Genomic DNA, 21,542 nt, shown 5'->3' with positions numbered 1-21,542 from the left:
CACTGGAATCATGTATGCATTGCATTGCAGTTTCTGTTCGTCCTCTTCTTTCATTCTCTCCTGCTCCCTCTTTTCATCCCTCCTTTGTTGCCTGCATTTGAATATTCAGAGTGGGTTGACATTTTTTCTTATGCTTGCTCTTTTGGTTTGTTGATTTGTCATTTTCACAGAAGATTATCACAATTCAAGGCAAACGGACAACTGTGGGGTTTCTCCTCCCTCCCGCTCCCCCCCTCTTTTTTTTTTAAATAAGCCTTCTGCCGATCGAGAGTTTTAGGACCCAAGAGACATCCTCTGAAACAGCAGGAGCGGTATGCTTTCCACATAGCGGTACAGTGCAAGGAAAACCCCATCGGATTCGTTATTGTAGGATACTTGGATTATACCCGGGATTCAGGCTTTTTATGGCTGTGTGGTGGCTTTGGAATTTTTAAATGTGTTCCGAGAAATTTTGAAAAGGCTCCATGCTCATAACCCAGGACTTCCTTTCTTGTCCTACAGCTCATAGACTTCTTAGCTGATCGATCTTTTCGTCCTCTTCACCTGTTTCTAGCAAGCTTTTCCGCCTTCTTTTGCCTTTCATCTTCTCGGCTAATTTTAATTTGGGCTTCTCATCTGGATTGTACCATCGGTGAACAACCTGGCCACTTTGAGGACAAGCAGGAAGCAAATCTTGCAAGGGATCTCTAGCTCTACATGGAATTAACTGCTTGGATGGTGAATTTGGCGCTTGTAAATGGGCATCTCTTTTCCCTTCTTAATTGTTAGCATTAGGAAAAAAGAAATCAGAGAAGTTCTTACACACCGTGGGTTTCCTGACTACGTATTGTGATGATCAGTACTAATCTTACTCACTGATACTGGGAGAAGAATTTTTACAAGACTGTGGTGGGTAAGATAACCTCTCTTTCCTCCTTCCCCACTTTCCCCAAACCTATGTAAAAACTAATCAGAGATATTGCTAAACTTGGCAGCTTGTGATTGAATTGCTACTTTCATGATTGCTGCAGTTTGCTTGCGCGCGCACACGCGCGCGCGCGTGTTTATGTGTGTGTCACAGGGAGAAAGAGAGAATGTTCTATTATTAGTTCAGTAAAAGAACTGCAGTAGCTATTTTAGAGAGTGCATTTTGTGATAAATCAAAGCACGGGCAAGCCAACTCACCACCTGAGATGGAAAATCAGCCTGTCTGCAGACTGAATAGACAGCCTTGCAAGTCCTTTCCATCTTCTCTGTGACGTATTTGGGAATAGAACAGAATGTATAGCAGTCAGAGGAGCACTCCGTGATGGAGCCTTTTTAATGTAAAATGGATTAGTTCATTCCCCCCTCCCCCCAAAGCTCTGTGCAGTATTATCTTAGAACTGCACACTTACAGCTCTCTCTTTGATCAAGTTGCAGAAGTTTGAAGTGCCTAATCTGCATTCATTGGCATTATGAGGTAGTGGGAATTAATACTGCTGTGGAGCCTGATGTTGCTGGGAAATTTGACCAATGAATACTTCTTTTCTTTAAAAAAAGACACATAATGTTTCTGATGGTTCTCTGCTGATTTGTATTCTCCCTTTCTTGGAAAACATTGTCATTTCTTGTTCAAATAGTTATGCTTGATACCCTGAGACCCATGTGCAAGAGAGCTGGAGATCAGTAAAAAGTGATATGACCTCAGTAGCTTTGTCCAAAGCTTACTGGGGCAAATGTATCCAGGGCCTTGGTGGATCAGAAAGACATCATAACTAATATTCCCTTGGTGCAAAGCAATATGCATTGCTCAACCTTTTTCTGTAAATTCATTTTGATCAGAGGAAGAGAGGAAGGACTGAGATAATCAATAGTGATGACGTGACGATACACTGCACTGCAATGCTAAACTTACACAGTGTGTGCTAGAATGTAGACTCCCATGTATGGCTAATGGTTCACTCTTAATGGATGTGGTGTAACATATATGCTGCTTGAAAAGGAAGATAGCTATAGCTGAGCACAATGAATTATTATGTAACTTCAATGCTTCTAATAACATTTTTATTCTAGCTGTTAGTTGGGTTAATTTTGGAAGACTACTGATAAAGACAAACACAGCTAATCTGATATTGAGGGAAATAAATAACTCCCATCCTCCCACCAGAGTTCCATCTGGGATAATGCTATAAAAAAATAGAACATTACATTTATAGCTCAACTGCACCTACTCTCAGGACAATACATAAGAATGTTCAATCACAGAGAAACATATAATCTAACCCATCAGTACTGCACATTACAACAGACTTCAAGTTGACTGAAGTTGAATAGTTGGTGTAACCTCCTTTTTTTAGTTAAAGGTATCCCCCCTCCCCAAGTAAGATTCTAGTTAAGAAAAGTGTCCTACAATTATTTGATGTGGTAGCATACAAATTTGATAACTAACACATACACACACAGGCATGGTTTGTCTTGATGGAAAGAAATATGCCTTAGAGCTATGATGGTGAACCGATGGCACACGTGCCACAGCTGGCACGCAGCACCCTCTCTGTGGGCATCCGAGCCATCACCCTAGTTCAGCTCCACCATGCATGCATGTGCACCTCCTGCCGGCCAGCTGGTTGTTGGGTCTCTACTGCACATGTGTGGGGGCGGGACGTGTGCGGGGAGCCACGCATGCATACATGGGGGCACATGTATGTGGGCTGCACACACATTGCATTTTGGGGGTTCGGGCACGCATGCATGCATTTGCATGCACATGCTTTGGGCACTCATTCCGGAAAGGGTTAGCCATCACTTCCTTAGAGCTTTGGTTGGTTATTAATTAAAAGCTTTCTGCAGCTTTCTTTAGTGGTTAAGCACAGTAGCGAAGTCTTTAAAACAGAGCCTTTTGTAATATAAGATTATGATAAGGGTGGCTCTCCTAAATGGTTGCTAAAGTTGAAACTACATGAAATAAATAGCTAATTAAAAACATAGTTTGAGGTCCCTGCATATCCCATGTAGACTAATTGTAATGTCCCCCTTTATACAAAACAAAGAATATACAATAGGGGCATAAGAGACTGAAAAACAGCATCCACCTCAAGACCATGATATATTCAATTCAAGAAACTGCAAATGATAAATTTTCTTAGCAGCCTGGAGTCATAGTTCCTTAAACATGTATTTTGCACTTCTTTATTTCAAAGTTGCTTCCTAGGTCTGTTTTTTTCTTATTTTTTTCTAGAACGATCTGACACATACACTAATACATTGAATTAATACAGGTTAAGGATTGGAACCGATAGAACACACACACACACACACAAACACACAGAAAATTAACTCCTGTTTCAATCCTTCAGGGGTCAGAATAACACTATGGCAAATCTTAAAGATTAGTATGCAATTTTGCAGGAAAGTTCCTAGCATTAGAATTTTTCTCTTCATACTTCACTATATATATTCTAATTCTTGAATTACTTTAGGATTTCCGTGCATTGTTTCAACAGAACCACAGTTCTGTACAGAACCTTTTAGAAGCCACTATATTGAGATGAAGAAGGATTTAAGAGAGCAGTTGTGTAGATGGGACTAGGATGAATCTATATATAGTACATTTGAATCATAAGCTGATTTCATTGGACTTGATGAACTAACTAGATATAGAAGTGGATTAAACTATCTTTAAATGATAATATCCATCTTGTTTCTTATATTTGTAATAAGAATCCAATATACTATTAGATAATATTTATGTTTCTACCTGTTACAAAAAGGTAGTATAAAAATGTAAATTATTGTTCTGCTCACCAAATGTTTATATGAGATCTTTGTTGTTCAGGCTTACAAACACACATTTTGAAACATATTCATTGAGAGAAAACTCAAGGCCAAGTAAACTGGTGATTTTTTAAAAATAAACAAGTTTACTTCCCTAATGTATAACTAATTTGAACTATGGTTAATAAAGTTTGATCTATAAATTATAGCCATCTGATTGATAGAAAATTCCCTTGAATAAATTTCTGATTAGACTTATGGAGAAGAATCAGTTACTTTATATTGAAAATAATACCAATACAAGAGTAACATTTGTAATATGTAATCCACTTCTATACCTGGTTAGTTCATCAAGTCCACTGAAATCAGCTTATGATTCAAATATATTGTATATAGATTCATCTTAGTCCCACCTACACAACTGCTCTCTTGAATCCTTCTTCATCTCAATATACTGGCTTCTAAAAGGTTCTGTACAGAACTGTGGTTCTGTTGAAACGGTGCAGGAAAAGTTTGACACTATTATAAAATACAGCTAATTATTGAAAATATATCTGATTTTTAAATCTGCTTTGTAATAAAATGCTTTGTAACCAAGACAATCTCAGCCCTTTTTTATGACAAAGGACATATGGTAACTTGGATCAATATTTTCTTAAAAAATCAAGTTGGTGGGTGGGACTCACACGAAGAACAACTATAGAACCATACTGTTTTCATAGCTACTGATAAGGGTTGTGTCAGGATTTTTATTCCTCTATAGATCTGGATTGGATTGCTATTTCTCATGTTAGGGATCAAAGAAAAGAGAAAGAAAATTTTAGTAAAACAAATTAGTAAGCTATGCCTATACATGTAATCTTGTAATTCTGCCATGTATGTTGGGGTGTCTATGTCTCTGTATGGGAATAAATAAATATAGTCATTTATGCATTTGACTTTTGCAGTGCAATAAATTTAGACTAGAAATAGATCACGTGTGATATGGTGATATAATCAACGTCTTTATTGATTAGATGCGCTTTGATAAACAAAGATTAGAGGATCCTGTTTCCATGTATGATTGTTCAGAATGGAAATAAATATAGCCTTTCTGAGTACAGTTTAATAATACAGTACATTCTGATTCAGAAAAAACAGTGATCATCCACAATTTTAAACACCTGATGCTTTCTGTTGCCTTCCTTTTCTTGGTCTGCTGGCTAATTATTTATAATGTAATTGTAAAATCTGGCTAATGAGTGTTGTAATACATTAATACATTTTAATATTTGTGAATAATGTTGTATACACTAAATTGACACCCATCATTTTGTAATTTATTTCAAGTGGGAGTTTAATACTGTAGTCACAGAAAGCTTTGTCATCGATAACAGAATGACTATATCTTACCAGAAATATTTGAATAGTTTGCTGGTTACTTCAGAATTCACACACACACAGTGCTAGAGAAAGATTATATTAATGTGAAAAAATTGATTGTTATCGGCTGGAAAAAACACCATTTGAAAAATGTATGTTTTTCTTTTTGGTTTTGTTCTCTGGATTTTACTAATAACCATCAAGCCTGGTTACCTGAAAAATGTTGATTTATCGTATTACATCAGTTTTCTAAACTTGATGCCCTCTTAATGCCTTAGGCTAAAATTCCAAAATTTTCCAGTAGAGTAGAGGGAGGGGTCACGCGAGGGTTATAACACAGCCTGATTGGTCCATTAGACAGAGAGAAAACTTCTTAACATTCTGTCTCTCCTAATGGTTCCCAGTTTCCTCTCAATCTGGTCCAAGCACTGAGTATTTTCTTGGTTCCTAGATAGAAATATTGCTTTTAATTATTCTTAGATTACTGAAGGTAACTATTCGATTTGACTATTGGCTAAACTAAATTTAAATTGTAGCTGCGCCCAGACAGACAGCTCGTTCCTGTCCTCTGCTGGCAGGGAGAGCCCCATGGGGCAAGCTCCTCTCCCTATCCGTGGGCCGGGTGCCTGGACTGATTCCTGGGTTCACAGGCGTGCCTGGCGACCCCTGCAGCTCCAGGAGCCTTCGTCAACTGCCCGCAACGCGCCTCGTTGATGGAGCCGAGCGATCGCCTCAGTAAGCCGATCACCGCAGCGAGCAGAGAAGCGTGCGAAGACAAGCTGCCACTCCGCTGACCCATCTGGCTGTCCCTGCCATGACAGCAACCCCCCTCAGCCACACGCCTTAAAATCGCCTACTTGCAGCCGGGGAAGCTCAGAGGCGGGCCGCCACAGTGAAGCGAACGGCCGCCTGAAGAAAGAACGGGCGAGAGGCTCTGGTGGCCATTTTGAGTGCCACCACATGCACCAGGCCTACAGGCCCCAGGGAGCACTTGATCCCAGTGAGCAAGCCAGCGAATTCAGAGCCCGAGGCCTCAGCAAGCTCTCTGTGGGCCCGACCAGGGTCGTTTTGCCTAGACTGCCAGCTGCTTACGGAGCTCGGATTCCTGCAGTCCCAGCGAGCTCAGAGGGGCATAATCAACGGACACTTGAGGGGGCAATGGCGGCGCGGGCTGATTCAGCTCTGGCCGCACCTGACCTGGCCCAGGCAGACAGAGAGGGCCCCATGGAGCAGCCCAAGGCCAGATCTTCTTCTACGAGGCCACTGGCTGCACGTAGGCCTTCCAGAGCCACTGAGAAGGATGAGCCCAGACAATCCAGGACTTTGGAGAAGACCATTGCTAGGGCCGAGCAACAGGCCCAGTCATCCAGGCCCGAATCCAAATCCAGGTCCAGGTCCCCCATGGGTCCCAATCCAAGCCCTTCTCCCCCACCTCGTAGGGGTTTTAGTCCTTCCTCCCCTTCGGTGTCCCCTCCCAGGTCATACCAAAGCTCTAGGCGGGCAGGATCACCTTCCATTCCGGATTCTCCCGGGGCGGGGTAGGCAGAGACAGCAGACCCTCTGGAAGGTTCCTCCAGTTGCTTCCACTCTATCAGGGCCTGGGCCGGGCCAACCCTGGGCCCAGACCAATACCTGGATGAAGAGACTGATCTAGATCACCTCCCAGAAAGTATAAAGAGGCTCATCTCAGCAGCCATCTCCCGGGGCATTGCCCAAAGAGATAGGGCTCCCCTGCATGCCAAGGGCCATTCCTATCATAGATCTCGATCCAGGCCATCATCCCCTTCCTTAATTAGTGAAGCTTCTTCCAGGGGGGAGGACAACTGGAATGACATGGGGTTTTTGGATGACAAGGATGCTGCTCCTCCAGAACCCCCTCTTCTTCAAGCCTACTTCCCCCGGCCATGTTCAAGCCCTTACTCCACAAGGCTAGGAAGACCACAAAAAATCGGGACAGGGGATCCTACAGTCCCGCCTCCTAGGGATCCTGACATGGCCATGTTTTCCAACACGGCTACCAGTAAGGAAGAGATTCCTGCTCCCCCATTGTTTATGGAGGTGGTCAAAAATCAGTGGGACTGCCCTTCCAACTTCTCTTCTCCTGGCAGCAACGATCGTCGCGTCTATAATCTGGAACAGAACTTTACCCATGCCCTCCAGCTTCCCACTATCGATACTCCGATAGCGGCCCTTGTCTCCTCCTCCCTGGTAGTCTCTGGGGATGCAGCAGACAAGATGAAACTGGAGGACAAACGGGCGGAATTGACCCTGCAGAAGAACTTTAATGCTTCTGCGTGGGCGGTCAGAGCGGCAGTCGCAGCTTCGTACTTTAACCGTACAATGGTGATGTGGCTCTGCCAACTCCAGGATCGGGTTCCAATCCAGGACGACCGCATCCATCAGGACATCACTAAGATTCTGGCTGCCTCCCAGTATTCCGCTGACGTGACTCTGGACATGGTGAAGTTCGCCTCCAGTGCCTTAGCCACTTCTGTCATCTCTCATCGCCTCCTGTGGCTCCGCAGTTGGCAGATGGACAACAAGGCGAAGTGGAATCTGGCTGCAGCCCCCTATTCGGGGCCCAACCTCTTCGGGGCGGCCCTGGACCCCATACTGGTGGAAAATAAGGATAAGAAGAAGGTTATGCCTTCCACCACCAAGAAGAATGATTCCCGTAATCACACATATCGCAGGCCCCCCTCTAGGGCCCCCAACCACGACCAACAGCAGCGGTATCAGTCATTCAGGCAGGATAGACAGTTTCCGTGGTCGTCCTTTCAGGACCGACCCCGGTTCCAGCCCCAGTCTAAACGGCCCTTTCGCGGGGGGGGCGCCCCTTCCGCAGAGGGAAGTGACTCGAACCTGAGCCCTCCCATCGGCAGCCGTCTAGAACTGTATGCGGACCAGTGGGACAAAGTCACCACAGACGCTTGGGTCAGGGCCACCGTCCGGTACGGATTGAGGTTGGAATTTCTCTCCAAGCCCCCAAGGTTCTTCAAAAGTTTTCCCCCCTCCAAGAGTCCGGAGAGACACCGACTCATGGATTTCGCCATGGCGCATCTCCTGGAAATTTGGGCAGTGGAGGCCGTTCCGACTCCGGAGCGCGGGTGGGGCCACTACTGAAATCTATTCGTGGTCCCAAAGACATCAGGGGGTTGGAGGGCCATTCTGGACCTCAAGCGTTTAAACTGGTTCCTGGTCTACAGGAGGTTCAAGATGTCCTCCCTGAAGTCCATCCTGAAGTCCATCACACGGGGGGGATTTCCTGGCTTCGGTGGACCTAATGGAGGCCAACCTCCACATTCCCATCCTCAGGGCCCATCGCAAATACCTGTGATTCTCCCCCGGGGAGAACCACTTTCAATACCAGGCCCTTCACTTCGGTCTGGCCTTAGCCCCACGCACCTTTACGAAGGTCCTGGCAACATTGGCGGTTCACCTGCGCTCAGTGCCGGTGAGACTTCAATGCTACCTGGACGACGTCCTAGTCCAAGCAGGCTCCCTGTCCAAGGTGAAATCAGACCTACACCTCACAATCCGGTGGCTGCAGTCCCTGGGGTTCTCTGTCAACTTCCCCAAGAGTCATCTGTCCCCGTCCACACGGATCCTACATTTAGGGATGGTCATAAACTCGGAGACAGGGAGGGTGCAGCTGTCCCCAGACCGACTGTCCAGCCTCCACCAGCTAGTCACCTCTGTCAGAAAAAGAAGGTCTGTTTCCATCCTGACCTTGTCCCAACTCTTAGGCAAGATGGTGTCCTGCATAGGGATAGTCCCCTGGGCTCGTCTCCACCTGCGCCCCCTCCAGTGGGCACTGATCCCATCCCAGAGGAAAAGGATGAGTAATTCCCTGCGGCCAATTCGCCTCCCGGCAGAAGTGAAGTTGTCCCCTTGGTGATGGCTGTCCTCAGCCTTGCGGCAGGGGGGTTTCTTTTGGGAGCCGGACAGAGTGAAGGTGATAATGGACGCGAGCCTATTTGGCTGGGGGGCCATGATGGGCTCCAACATGGCCCAAGGGTGGTGGACTGCCTCAGTTCTCCGGCACAACATAAACTGGCTGGAACTAAAGGCTGCGAGACTGGCCCTCTGGCACTTCAGCCGGCAACTGCAAGGTCAACATGTCCTGCTGCTAATGGACAACGTCGCCACGAAAGTGCATGTGAACTGTCAAGGGGGCATGTACTCCCGGGCCCTCTGGTGGGAGGCACAGACACTAGGCCTGTGGGCGGAGAGGCACCTGGCCTCGATAACAGCAGAGCACATCTCGGGGGTGTCCAACCACCAGGTGGACTGGCTGAGCCGGGCGACTCTGGACAATGGCAAGTGGCAGTTGGCGCCAGAACTGTTCTGAAAGATTTGTCAGAGATTCGGCGATCCCCTAGTGGACCTCTTTGCCTCCCCTGTCAACTCCCAACTGCCGAGATTCTTCTCCCAGTTCCGGACCCCCACAGTGGAGGACACGGATGCCCTCAGGAGCCGCTGGCCACCCAGCCTCCTTTACGCCTTTCCTCCCCTTCCCCTCATCCCGGGGACCATCAGGAAGATAGGGGCAGAAAGAGCCCGTGTCATCATGCTCACCCCGTACTGGCCCAGAAGGCCATGGTTTGCGGACCTGGTCCAACTGTCAGTGTCCGAACCTTGGAGGATCCCTCAGGGGGAAGTCTTCCTGTGTCAGGGGGTCCTGAACCACCCAGAGCCTCAGTGGCTCCAACTAACCGCCTGGCACTTGAGCGGCGATTACTGAGGAAGGCGAAGCTTTCCTCGGGAGTCATAGCTACCATCGAGGCAGCCAGATGGCCTTCCACCACCAGGATCTATAATTCTACCTGGTTGGTGTTTGCGAGGTGGTGTTCCTCCTTAGGCCTCAACCCTTCCAGGGCCACTGTGCCAGATGTCCTGGAGTTCCTTCAGAAGTGTTTGGAAGACGGCTTGTCGCACAATACCCTGCGATGCCAAGTGGCTGCCCTGGCCACAGTATTAGGGGGGGAGGGTTCCCACACGCTCTCCCATTCACCCCTGGTGAAGCGTTTCCTCAAGGGGGCGGCGAACCATAGGCCCCCGACGGTTCATAGATTCCTGACCTGGGACCTTCCCCTAGTCCTTAAGGCCCTAACGGGGTCACCGTTCAAATCTCTTCAGATGGTTCATAAGTGTCTGCTCACTCTTAAAGTGGTGTTCTTAGTGGCCATCACTTCGGCCAGATGCATATCGGAGTTGGGGGCGCTCTCGGCCCGTGACGACCTCTGTCTGTTCCATCAGGACAGGGTGGTCCTTCGCCTCGACCCATCTTTCCTCCCGAAGGTGAACACACCTTTCCATAGGGCCCAAGAAATCATACTGCCTAATTTTTGCCCCAACCCATCGCGTGAGAGTGAACGTTTGTGGTACAGGTTAGATGTCCGCCGGGCTCTCCGCATTTATCTGAGTCGGACGAGGGGTACCCATAAAACAGAGGCACTCTTTGTGTCCTTCCAGCCGGGGTCTATTGGGGCTAAAGTTTCCTCCTCTACCATCAGTAGGTGGCTTCGGCAGGCCATTGTCGAAGCTTATGGGGCCTCAAGTCAGACTCCCCTTCCAGGTATTACGGCTCACTCCACACGTAGTGCCGCTACCACAGTGGCCTGGGCTACTAGAGCTCCCTTTGAGGACATCTGTCGGGCAGCCACCTGGGCTTCCCCGACTCCATTTATTCATCATTACCGGTTAGACGTTTATGCCTCGGCTGAGGTGTCCTTTGGCTGGAGGGTCCTTCAGCGGGTGGCGGCCCGTCCTCCCCCTGGGCCCCAGTCTGCCCTCCCTTGGACGTAGCTTAGGTATGTCCCTCGTGTGACCCCTCCCTCTACTCTACTGGAAAAAGAATGTTGGTCTTACCTCAACGTGTCTTTTCTGTAGAGGGAGGGGTCACATCCCTCCCTAGTTAGTTGAGATAGGAACTGGGTGGGGGAGGACCAGGTGGCCCCGGGGTTTCTCCCTCTTGTTTTCAACTTTCAGATGTGGACTTGAGACATCAAGGAAACTGGGAACCAACAGGAGAGACAGAAGGTTAAGAAGTTTTCTCTCAGTCTAATGGACTAATCAGGCTGTATTATAACCCTCGCGTGACCCCTCCCTCTACTCTACAGAAAAGACACGTTCAGGTAAGACCAACGTTCTTTCTTTGACAACACTAAATCAATATTGGCTAGAATTCTGGGAGCTGTAATTGCAATGGTGAAGCTCAGGGGTGGGTTGCTGCTGGCATTACTGCTGGTTTGGAGCATGTGCAATCTTGATTGCAGAAAATACGACTTCAGCAACAGAGTGGTCAATGCCTGGAATGCACAACCTGTCTCCGTTGTTACATCCTCAAAACCCACAGCTTCAACCTTAAACTCTCTGCCGTGGACCTCATCCCATTCCTAAGAGGTCCATAAAGGGGGTGTGCATAAGTGCACGAAGATGCCTACCATCTCTGTACTACTGTCCCCATTTATTTGTACTCATTTCCTTTGTTCATGTCCATGTTTATACTTATACCTAAGTATATAAAGTATATAAATATCAACAGTAATAATTAGAATAGTGTAAAAAATAAACAGAGATTAAGATTTACATTGATTACTATTCAAGCAGTTGAAGAACTATTCCCATTTAGCAAATCATTGGAGAATAGAGTATTAAAACTAATTTTGCATTTGCACAAATTTTGGTCAAAATTTGTGCAAGACCCATAAAATTGTAATCTAAAAATGGTTTCTAAATTGAGTTAAATACTACGTCAGATATATTTTTAAATTTATTTTGGACATTAAATAATACTTGTATAACTTATTCATTTATCTGCAAAAGACCTGTACATAGGAAATACAGTTCATTTTTGCTGTAGTTACTTAGAATTTCCATTGATCTAGAATATTTTAGGCTTATGAGGCTACATTGTTCAAAAATAGAAATATTATTTTTAATATTATTTCTTCATAAACCTTTCAGTAACTACTTTTTGTTAAAAATTTTCATAATTTATTCAATTAAATATGTTCTAGGACTTCCAACTACGTAATGTTTTTAAAAATAGTATTAAATTAGAAAAGGCTGATTTCATCACTCTTTTTATGCTTTTATGAATCTATTTTTTTTCTATTTAAAGTGAAAGATCAGTGCAATTTTCTTCTTTAGCAATCTGGTATTCATATGACTGCAGAGGTCCAGATAATGCTAGACTGGTTCTGTTTCATCTTTACTTGCGAACAGTTTGTTGATTAAAATAAAAATTACATTCTCTCGTTCCCTCCCTCCCTCCCTCTGTGTGCCTACGTGTGTTTGTGTGTGTGAGAGAGAGAGAGAGCACGAGAGTATTCACTTGTAATTTTTAATATGCAACATTTTCCTTAGAAAATGAATGTTCTGATTTAAAATAATTTCATTTTCTTTTTTTTCTCGTTTTTAATTTTTTTCTCTTACATACATTTTAAGTATACATTCACATAATTGTTATTCTTCTTTACATTTATCATTCTTATACATTTGTTATTCCATTTAATATGTTATAATATACAGTTTGGGTTGCTTTATTTACCGTCTCTTCTGCCTGTTCTAACACCACCTTATTTTCCCTTTCTTTTCTCCCTCTCTCCCTTCTCTACTTTCTTCCTTCCTCCTCTCCTTCCTCTTCCTTCTTCCCTTACCTCTCCCCTACTCCTAATCTTCCCCTTCCCCTTCCTAACCTCTCTTCTTCTCTTTCTCTCCCTTCCACCCTCCTCTGCTTACCTCTTTCTTCTTTCCCCCCTCTTCCTCTCCTTCTCTCCTTCTCGCTCCCTTTCTTTTTCTGTTGTTATAGGTGTCTCTTTCAAATCTCAGTTTATGTTTTCTTGGGATGGTATTTCCGCAAACCCAAATATAATTTAGTATCATTTTTTATTCCCTTACTTTCGCTAATCTATCCTAACTGTTTTTTCTCCCTTTATATCTCGCTCTTGAATATATACTTGTATATTTCTGTTTTCCCCTTCTCCCCCCCTTTTCATTTAATACTGCATTGTGTGGGTTCTGTATCTTCTCCTTACTTTCTTTTCTAGCTTCCTTTCTCTAGCCAATTATAAAATCTTCCCCATGTATTTTTTTTTTGTAAAGAATTTTTATTGGTTTTAAAACATTTATGGGAAAAAGGTAATAGGGTATATAGAAAATTTTGGTAACTCCCATGTTAGTAGTAGAAATCCCCCCAATTCTCATGCTTCTACAATTTTAAAAATAACATAAAGAATAAGCATATACAGAATTCTTACTTTATATCAGCCATATGTTGAATCCTCTCTTTCTTTGTCACTTTCTAGTATATCAACAATTAAAATAATATTTCAGATGTATTTATTTTTGTGACCTGAGCCTTTTCGATATTGCTCCCTCCTCCCTGCCCCCAGGTGGAGCCATAGCCCCCTTCCTTCCCCATGTCTTGTACATTGCTGCCTTTTTCCCCACCTCCGCTATCTTCATCCTCTGGGAGAGAAAAATGTTTTTTGATAAAGGCCTCTGCCTCGTCCACTTCCTTAATTCTGATTCGGCTTCCCTCCCAGAAAATCAGCATTCCTTCTGGCAATAACCATCTAAACCAAATTCCACTATTGTATAGTTCCTCCTTTTTTCTCTAATCTTTTTTGGAATTTGCTTTAGAATGGTAATTTCTTTGTCTTGGTATTTTAAAGGTCCCTCCCTTTGGGCCCCTAGCACCTCATCTCTCATGGTCCTCCTGAGGAATTTAACATGTACCTCTCTTGGGACATTATGGGTTCTGGCATATGCTGAATTAATTCTATAAACCAGGTCTATGTCCCACCACATCTACTCTTTGTTTCTTTTAAAGTATTCTGCTAAAATTGGGCTCATAATATCTTTAAGGTCTTCATTTTCTGTCTCTGGTAGATTCTGTAAACTGAGAAAAAAAGACATTCTTTCAAATTCTATTTTGGTCATAAAATTTTCCAATTCTAAATTCCCCTTTCGGACCTCCTTAACCTTTTCCTCCATCCCGGCTGCCCCCTCCTCCAGCACCACAATTTTCTGTTTATTTTCTGTTGTGTTATATTGTACCCCTCTGAGTTCATCTTTGAGGTCTGCCACTTCCTTCCTCAGTTCGTTTTGACCTCTCATAATTTCCTGAAACATTTTGTTGAGGTTTCTTAGGTCCCATTGTCTAAATTCAGAGATGGTAAATCTTTTACAAAGAAAATGGCGTTGCTGGAGTGCACAGCCGGGGTGGCCCAAGGTGTCAGGCGAATCCGAAAGTAAAAAGTTAGTTCTCCTTCACTGTTCCAAGACACAGAGGTACACCAGGAAGGGAAAAACCAAATAATCAAATCCAGAAACTCCACGCAGCAGAAGAGATCCAGAGCACCCTCAAGGGAGGTATTAAAAGATGCCAGAAATCATCATTATTTTTCCCAGGGTGGTTTTGAAAAGCAGCTTCATTTATAAGTATAAAAATGGGAATGGAGGGGAGCCATCTTAACTCCTCCTTTTCGCAGGGAGAAGAGCAAAAGTTTTGATTTTCTTTAAAAACAGCTCAGCAAGCACTCTTACAACTGTGATTTGAGTCTTTCTCACATAATTAGTTCAGGTGGCAAGTCAGCCTTTATTCTCTCTCCATTCCAGGGTGGAGAGAGAGAGTTTAAATGCCACTTTGTCTGAGGGGGGGGTTAAAAAAAAGAAAACTCCCCCCTCGAATCTTCAGTTTTAAATAGATTGAACAGAAATTTACGATAGCCAGCTGCTTATCCGTTACCGGTAGTTAAAGAAATTAGGAAGGATCCTCCACGACCAACATTTCAGCCACACTTCCTTTAATTAGTTTATTCCATCCGGAACCCATTCGGCGAAGGGGCAAGCATGCCCCCCTTCTGCTCCCCGGCTCCTGGGGCGAAGCTGGAAAACCGCCCACCGGCTGCCGCCGAGTCTGTGGGGTTCCAACAAGGCGCCCTATGGCAGGGGATCCCCTCCAAGGCCCCCTGTGCTACTGAATGGAGCCCATCGAGAAGACAAGCGGCAGACGAAGCATCCGTCACCTGCAGGGACCAGAAGTCGTCTCCTTCCCCATGTCTTAAAGTATATTGATTCCTCTTTATTTTCATTGTCAACCTATTAATCTCTGCACAATCTAATATCTTTTTTATTACCCCTTTATCTGTTGGTAACTTATTTAATTTCCCATTTTAGGCAAATACAATTCTCGCTGCTGTAGTTACACGTATAATCAAATAAGTATCCTCTTTCTTAAGTTTCTCTGGGATAAGAGAAACTAGTAAAAATATCTCTGGTCTAAATTCCATTTCTTGTTGTATCTGTGAAGGTTCCAAGAGTTGCCCTAATTAATTTACGAGCCCCGGGACGAAATTCAAAGTAAAGCCATTTGTTTATTAGGATTAACATCTTGGCATGGACTTCTGTGTAGCTGAAACTAAATCACATTTAATGGTGTCTGACCTTTACCCCTGTGCCCCTCTGGCTGAGGTCATCAATCACATTCTCCAACAGGACATTGTCTGCCTGCTCCTTATTGGTTTGTGCCACTTTAGCCAGTGCCTTTTTGACATTTTCCCAGGTCGCTTTCAGCATTGACATCCGGTAAACCCTGGTTCAGGACATGCGCATTCACACCCCAGTACAGAAATATGAGACTTTTACTCTGGCCAAAAGTATGCATGGAATTTTCCTCCCCTTCTCAAGGTGATAGTAGTCATGGAAACACCTTAGGCGTTGACATCCAACTCCCCTCACTTCGTGAAAGCGACCTGTATAAAACAAAGCAATTTGAGTACAGGTGTATAACTTAGGGATGTGTCCCTCCCCCAGGCTTGCTTGGATTTTCTGCATGGAATTTTGCTATAAGGCGATGAGCCTGGATATTTCTACTTTTCACCCAAGATGCCTCTGATAAGGGGTAGCCCTTCCATTTGAATAAGAATTGGAGTTGTCTCCTGTGCCACCTTGAATCAAGGATATGCTGAACTTCATAATGGGTTTGGCCCCCTATGACCATAGGGCCCGGGGGCTCCCGGGGTAGTGGTCTCAGAGTGGATCCAATCACAGGTTTTAAGAGGCTGCTATGGAATGTTGGATGTATCTTCCCCAACAATCGAGGCTGTTTCAATTGCACTGTGACTGGGTTGATGATCTTTACTATAGGGAATGGTCCCATAAACTTTGGCCCCAGTTTCTTGCTAGGCAGTTTTAATCTCAAATATTTTGTGGAGAGATAAACCTTCTTTCCCATCCGGAATGGCCGTTGTGGAGCTCGGTGTTTGTCTGCCTGCTCCTTATTGGTTTGTGCCACTTTAGCCAGTGCCTTTTTCACATTTTCCCAGGTCGCTTTCAGCATTGACATCCAGTCAGCCAAGCTGAATGAGGAGGGGGGATCCCGATACTCAGGCATTGGGACGAACTCCATACTGCTCACTATTTTGAATGGCGTGAGTCCTGTGCTATTGTGGACAGCATTATTGTAAACGACCTCAGCAAAAGATAAATGGTCTGCCCAATTGGACTGCTGATAGTTCATGTAACACCTCAGGTACTGCTCTACCATGGCGTTCAGTCTCTCTGCTGCCCCATTGGTGCTCGGATGAAAAGCTGAACTAAGACCCTGAGATGATCCAATGGACCGCAGGAGCTCCCTCCAGAATTTAGCTGTGAACTGGACCCCTCTGTCTGAGATAATTCTTCGAGTTACTCCATGCAGTTGGTAGATATGCTTCACGAACAGTTTAGCCAGCTTGTGAGCTGAGGTAGTCCACTACAAGGTATGAAGTGTGCCTGTTTGGAGAACAGGTCTATTACAGTCCACTGTGTTTCCCCCACTTTTTGGCAACTCTACTGTAAAGTCCATTGTGATCTCCTCCCAGGGCCTCGTTGGCTCTGCTACTGTTTGCAGTAGTCCAGGGGGTTTTCCTGGTCATCTCTTCATTGTGGTGCAAATGGTACAACTTTTCACGTAACTCTCTACATCTTTCTTCATGCCCAGCCACCAGAATTGCCTCTGGGCTAAGTGTAAAGTCTTTAGGAACCCAAAGTGGCCTGCTGGTTTGGCATCATGACTCCTCTGGAGAACAAGGGTATGTAGGGATTCTGGGACGTAGAGTTTTGTCCCCTTCCATGCAAGGTCATCTCTCTTTGTCAAGATGTGTTGGTTGGTTTGGAACCAGGGGTCTGCTAGCAGTTCAGTTTTGAGCATCGTGGTTAGGTCGCTTGCAAGTTGGTCTTGCCGGTCACAGCGTTGCCGTCTGGTGGTCACTTGGGCAGTGGTTTGGGCAGCAGGAATAATGGCATCCACTACATGCTCCTGTTCAAATTTGTACTGAGGCATGTGGGAGAGGGTGTCAGATAGAAAGTTCCTCCTGCCTAGAATGTGCTTTAAGACAAAATCAAAACAGTTGAAGTATTGAGCCCATTAGACTTGTTTGGGTGATAGTTTCTGTGGGGTCCTAAGCACCTTCAGATTTTTATGGTCAGTCCAGACTTCAAACAGTTTCTGGCTCCCTTCCAACAAGTGTCTCCAGGTTAGCAGTGCCCATCTCACTGCGAAAGCCTTCTTTTCCCATGCGGCCCATCGTCTCTCTGTGTCTGTGAGCTTGCGGGAGGTGTAGGTGCAGGGTTGTAAGCTTCCTTGGTTGTTTCTTTGGAGTAGCACCGCTCCCAGTGCCACATCACTGGCATCTGCCTGGATCACAAAAGGTTGCTCGGGGTGAGGATGCTTCAGCACTGGCTCCTTTGCAAACATTTCTTTTAGTGTCTCGAACGCCTCTTGGCAGGTTAGGTCCCATGGTAGGGGTTGTCCCGGATGAGTTTTCGTTCCTGGGCTCCCTGTCTTCAGGAGGTCTGTCAGGGGTTTGGCAATCTTCGGAAAGGAGGGGATGAATTGCCTGTAGAGGTTCGCGAACCCTAGGAAGCTTTGTAGCTGTCTGCGGGTGCGAGGGGGATGCCAGCTGAGGACGCCTTGCACTTTCGCTGGGTGCATCTCTATTCCCTCATTTGACACTCGGTAACCCAGGTAGTCTAACCATGCATGGTGGAATTCACATTTTGATACCTTGATGTACAGGTTGGCTGCCAGAAGTTTCTCCAGTACTTGGCGGACCAGGGGTACGTGGTCATCCATGGTCTCCGTGTAGATAAGGATGTCATCTAGGTAGACTAGGACCTCCTTGTAGAGGTGCTTGTGCAACACCTCGTTTATTAACTGCATGAATACTGCTGGGGGCCCCTGCAGTCCAAAAGGCATCACTTTGAATAGGAAGCTCCCTAGGGGGCAGTTGAATGCTGTTTTCCACTCATCTCCCTCTCTGATTCGTACTTGGTTGTATGCTTCTCTGAGGTCTAGTTTGGTGAAGACTTTTCCCTTGGCCATATGAGATAGCATATGCTTTATGAGGGGGAGGGGGTATAGGTTGTGTACAGACACCCCATTTATCCCTCGAAAGTCCACACACAGCCTCATGGTGCCATCTATTTTTTCTTTAAAGAGGACTGGTGCCACGACCCATGGCTTGGCTGGCTCAATGAACCCCCTTGCTAGGTTTTTGGGGTTGGGCATGCAGCTGCCATGTGGCCCATTCCCCACATCTGTAGCATTTCAGCGGAGTTCGAGGGAGGGCTGGTCTCAGAGCCTGCTGTGGTGCTGTGGTTCCTTGCCGGCTGGGTGGTTTCAGGTCGGGTTGACCTCTCTCTTGTGTGTCCAGTTGCTTTGTCATGTCGTTGGTGCACAGCCCACTGTCGACTTTTGTTGCTACTCAGAACCACTCATAGAGTTGATTTGGGATGTCGCAGTATGCAGTTACCTGGGCAATTTGCTTGTCCAGGCTTGTTCTAACAAAATGCACCACCAGCCACTCTGGTAAAAGGTGTAGCCTTCCTATGACCCTCCTAAATTCACGGATGTGCTCTTTGATGGGGCGGCCCCTGTGCTTTAGGTTGCTGAGTTCCTCTTCTGCAGGTGCATCCATACAGCAGAATTCCCCAGTGCGGAGCAGTTCTGGAATCATGGTATATTCTTTCTTTCACTGGTACGGAAGCATGGCCAGGCCACCATCGTTACCAGTTCGCTCTGGTTGTCAGATTTTCACTACCACTTCTGGCGTACCATACCGTACTGGGAGGAACCCACCTCTGGTGCATAGTATAGTCACCCAATGAAGCAGAAAAAATAGATATCCTTTATGCCAACCAACTAACAAACATATGTAGGAAACACACTACAATAGTGGTGCGGGACTTCAATTACCATGTATCAATTGGAAAACTAATTCTGCACCAAATGAGAAATCTAGCTGACAACTTTGTCTTCCAAAGGTAGAGGAGGGAACTTGAGGGACAGCCATACTGGACTTAATACAAACAGAGAAGAAACAATAGAGGGAGTTGAAACTACAGGAACTTTGGGAGAGAGTGACCATGTCATACTAGAATTCAACATAATGCAAACACAAACAATAGGATATAATGATACCAGAGTCTTAGATTTCAAAAGAGCTGATTTTAATACTCAGAGAGAACTTGGGAAAGATTCCTTGCATGAAAATCCTAAAGGGGAAAACAACTCAAGAATCTTGGAAAACTCTGAAAAATATTATCATAAAAACCCAGCCCAGCACAATACCAATGAGAAAGAAAAACAAGAAATCCAAGAAGAGACCACGAATTGACAAATTGAAAGAAAAAAAGGACAATTGCAAAAAATGGAAAGAGGGACACATAACTAAGACAGAATATCAGCAGATAGCCAGAATCTGCAAAGACGAAGTCAGGAAGGCTCATAATGAACAAAGACTTGCATCAAAACTGAAAGATAATTAAAAAAAAGTTTCTTCCAACATATAAACAACAAGAAAAATGTCAAGGAAATAGTCAGCCCACTAAAGAGAAACGATGGCAAGGAAGTAACAGACAATAGAGAGAAAGCAGAGCTGCTTAACTCATTCTTTGCATACTCGGTCTTCACACAAACAGAAACTATAGCCCAACCTACCAGAAATATAACTGGAAATAACAGACTGGAAATAAAAGTTAAAATAAGCAAAAAAAAAAGAGAAAAAAACCAGTAAGAGAACACCTATCTGATCTTGATGAATACAAATCACCAGGACCTAATGGATTACATCCCAGAGTTCTAAAGGAGTTGGCAGATGTCATCTCAGAACCACTACACCACATCTTTCAAAAATCCTGGAACACCAGGGAACTACCAGAGGACTGGAAAAGAGCTGATGTGGTTCCCATCTTCAAAGATAGAAAAAAAACACCCAGGAAACTACAGACCAATCACCTTAAAATCAATACCCGAGAAGATATTGGAAAAGATAATAAAAAAACAGATCTGCCAACACCTAGAAACGAGTAAAGTAATAACTAGCAGTCAGCACGTGTTTGTTAAAAACAGATCATGCCAAACCAATCTTATTTCATTCTTCAACATGGTGACTAAATTAGTAGCCCAGCCCCAGCCACATTTCCCCAAACCTGGACAGGGCTTCTTCTGCTTCCCGAGTGTCTGAGCTGCAGCAAGTAAAGCGCCACTTCAGCGGCAGTTATCTCCAGCCAGTTTGCAAAGCATGGGGAGCAGAGAGGAGCCACGCCCACAGAAGCAGAGAGCAGCCATCACTGCTACTCCACTGTTGCTGCTGGTGGTGATAGTAATAGTAGGCATCCTTGCTGAAGGTTCTGCTGCACCCAGTCTCGTGGGAGGCAAAATGGGAGGTGTCCCACCGCAGAGACTCTGGGTGGAAGGCGAGTGAAGGGTGCAGTGGCAGTCCCTGAAGCCAGCTCTTGGAGAATGGAGGCAGAGATGCTGCCCAGGGCTCACTTACCTGCCTCCTTCCTCCAAGAGCCACAGGCAACCGGGAAAGCAAAGCTTCTTTGCCAGTCTCCCAGCTGGCAAAACAGCAATTTTTGCGGTTCTGTGGGTATGGCTAGTGGGGGGGGGCATGTGACTGAGTGTGTGTGTGCATGATGTCAAGTTGGCCATGCCCACTCAGTCACATGCCCCCCACCTAGCCACACCCACAGTAAAAAAAATTGAAACCCACCCCTGGTATGCACTTACGGCCACATCATTCTTTTTTCTTTTATGTTGACCCATATGCATTCTGGGAGGTTTTCATCTTTGGTTTCATGCAATTCTGTAGCAATAAAGTGGTCCTTTACATACAGTGCCTCATCTTTTATGGGGTCTGGGTTTTTTTTTTTTTTTTTGAAAAATTTGTATCCACCTATCGGTGTTTCCAGTCATTGCTTTCGTCCCACTAAGTTTCTGTTATTCCAACTATGTTGTATCTACCTTTGTGTATTAATAGTTCAGGTTCACGACTTCCAGCAGTGATGTCATTGTGTAGCAGTGTGAGGGAACAGTGCTCAGATCCCAAACCCTGAGTTTTCATGGTAGAGAGCTTCCAAAGGCACTGTTCAATCTTGGAGAGATTGCC

The 21,542-nt window shown here is 45.1% G+C and overlaps 1 protein-coding gene across 2 annotated transcripts in view; it reads left to right on the top strand.

Annotated features, from left to right (window-relative positions):
* Positions 1 to 335: 335 nt before the first annotated feature.
* The window catches only part of IL1RAPL1 (interleukin 1 receptor accessory protein like 1), a 1,014,047-nt gene continuing 992,840 nt past the window's right edge, over positions 336 to 21,542 (top strand). The window contains exon 1 of one of the 2 annotated variants that reach the window (XM_081950467.1): positions 336 to 888. The gene's annotated coding sequence lies outside the window, so the exon portion shown is untranslated. Of the gene's footprint in view, positions 893 to 21,542 lie in introns of both variants that reach the window. The other variant, XM_081950466.1, reaches the window with a different exon arrangement.

The sequence above is a fragment of the Natrix helvetica genome (assembly GCF_964273705.1).
Source record: "Natrix helvetica genome assembly, chromosome: 4".
Classification (NCBI taxonomy): domain Eukaryota; kingdom Metazoa; phylum Chordata; class Lepidosauria; order Squamata; family Natricidae; genus Natrix; species Natrix helvetica.
Note: the sequence above shows the minus strand (reverse complement) of the source record. Positions and strands in the feature narration are given on the sequence as shown.